The 2,294-nt window shown below is 43.1% G+C and overlaps 1 protein-coding gene across 7 annotated transcripts in view; it reads left to right on the top strand.

The window, feature by feature from the left end:
* LOC117168312 (serine/threonine-protein kinase 32B) overlaps positions 1-2,294 on the top strand; it is a 115,003-nt gene that overhangs the window by 42,617 nt on the left and 70,092 nt on the right. The gene's annotated exons all lie outside the window — the stretch shown is intronic.

The following is a 2,294-nucleotide window of genomic DNA, read 5'->3' as shown; positions in this document are numbered from 1 at the left end:
AACACCCACCGTATTCACCAGATTTAGCCCCCAGTGACTTTTTCTTATTTCCAAACTTGAAAAAATGGCTCGGTAGACAGAGATTTCCAGACAACGAAGACGGCATTGCCTCTGTAAGTGCTTATTTTGACGAACTTCCGAAAATGCACTTTTCTGAAGGATTAAAAAAACTTGAAAAGCGATTGACCAAGTGTATAGAGCTCCAAGGAGATAATGTTGAAAAATAAAAAAAAATTTACCCAAAAAAAATTGTTTTTATACTTCATTCTAAGGACTTATTGAACTACCCTCGTATGAACAACGAGGTTGAAAGAAAGGCGTAGCGGGATGTCGGGAGAAACTGCTCATCGATAGATGTGTTTGCAAAGATGCAGAATTCTACCAGCGTGACCTATCGACTGTCTCGATTGATTATCGGAAAGCAAATCATTAGGTGCATAGAGAGATTGATGCCGCTTTGGAAAACCAGATTTACTATCTTATCTAAAAGAAATCGTATGACAACTAACAAGGTCGCCTTTCAAATAGGTGTCTTTCAGGGCGACACCACAAGCCCACTCCTCTTTTGCCTTACATTATTGCCACTTTCTCTAGCACTTCGCCATTCCGATGGGTACTTGTGCGGCAAACCTGCAGATCGAAAGTACAAGGTCACTCATGTATTTTACATGGACGATCTTAAGATCTATGCTAAAAACAAAGAGCAACTACATCTAGCTCTTGGGATTGTCGAACGCTATACTAAGCAAATTGGAATGAAAATTGGATTAGACAAATGCGCCAAGGTTTATTTGAAGCGAGGAGAACTTAATGGCATCCCTGAAGATCCTGAGCTCGTTGATAGAAGCTCTATACGACACCTTTGCGCTGGAGAGACTTATACATACCTGGGCGTACCACAGAGCCGCATTCAGGATGTGTCATCTATAAAGGATACTCTCCGAAGCAGATACAAACGTCTCATCCGGCAAATTTGGTCTTCCGAACTGTCGGCGAGGAACAAAGTATCTGCAACGAACATGCTTGCCGTCCCGGTAGTACTCTATTCATTTGGAGTAGTTCCATGGACGAAGAATGAACTCAGATCCCTTGATATCGGGACAAGAAAGGTTATGTACATGAACAAAAGCATGCATCTTAAGTGTTCCGTTCCGCGACTGTACATCTCACGCCGTCAAGGTGGTCGCGGAATATTGAGTCTCGAATGTCTTCAAAACAGGATTATTCTGGATACAGCACATAGAGTTGCAAATGGAAGAGACCCTCTTCTTAAAATGGTCAGGAATCACGAAGAAGTGGGCAATGGAGCGTTTCTGTACAAAGCAGCGGAGGAGGCTGCTGAAACACTTTGACTTAACTTCAGTATTAGGGGTGAGCAAAATGCATCAAATCTTATCTATCTCGAGTACTCATTCCTGAAATCCCGGATTAAGAAAGCACAAGAGAAAAAGTTTCATGAACAAGTCCTCGATAGGAGAGTGCACGGTATCTTCCACAGAAATGTGGAGGATCAGTCAGTGTCGTGTGAGCTAACGTTTGCTTTCCTTAAATCGCCCGGATTGAAGTCTGGTACGGAGGGTTTTATTTTGGCATGCCAAGACGGTGTCATTTTCACCTTATCACACCGTCGTTACATTTTGAGCCAAAACATTCCCGATGATAGCTGCAGAGCGTGTTATGCACACCCCAAGCATTTAGCTCACATACTATCTAGTAGTCCAACTCATGCGGGAACAACCTACATCGTAAGGCACAATGAGGCACTAAGAGTGCTTTATCACCATAGCTGTCACTCTTACGGCATTAACCTTAATATCACTCCTGTAAATGCTCCTAGGGAAATCGAGTCAATTGTCGAGAATGGGAAGTGCCGCATATACTGGAACTTTATATTCTCGACATTTCTTTCTGTTGCACACTCGAGGCCAGACGTGGTTCTTCTTGACTTCGAGAAGGGAACCTTGTTCGTTATCGAATTTTCGGCACCAGCTGACAAAAACATCATAGCCATGGAGAATGAAAAGAAAGAGATCTTATAAGGGAGTTGCAACGATTGTGCCCGGAATATTCTGTTAAACTAATCGTCCTTATCATCGGCGCTCTTGGAGGTGCTAAGCTTTCACTCGTTAATATCCTGAAAAGCATCCCTGCGTGTCAACAATATGCTAAAACACTTGCGGGAGAAATGCAGAAGGCGGTGGTCCTTCGATCACTCCGTGTTCTCAGGTTGCACGAAACTTTTGCCGGATCGTCGTATTGATTCCGTTATAGACTGTAACCACCTATCTCATGGT

The sequence above is a fragment of the Belonocnema kinseyi genome, chromosome 2, assembly GCF_010883055.1.
Source record: "Belonocnema kinseyi isolate 2016_QV_RU_SX_M_011 chromosome 2, B_treatae_v1, whole genome shotgun sequence".
Classification (NCBI taxonomy): domain Eukaryota; kingdom Metazoa; phylum Arthropoda; class Insecta; order Hymenoptera; family Cynipidae; genus Belonocnema; species Belonocnema kinseyi.
This window is presented reverse-complemented; position numbering and strand designations above follow the sequence as displayed.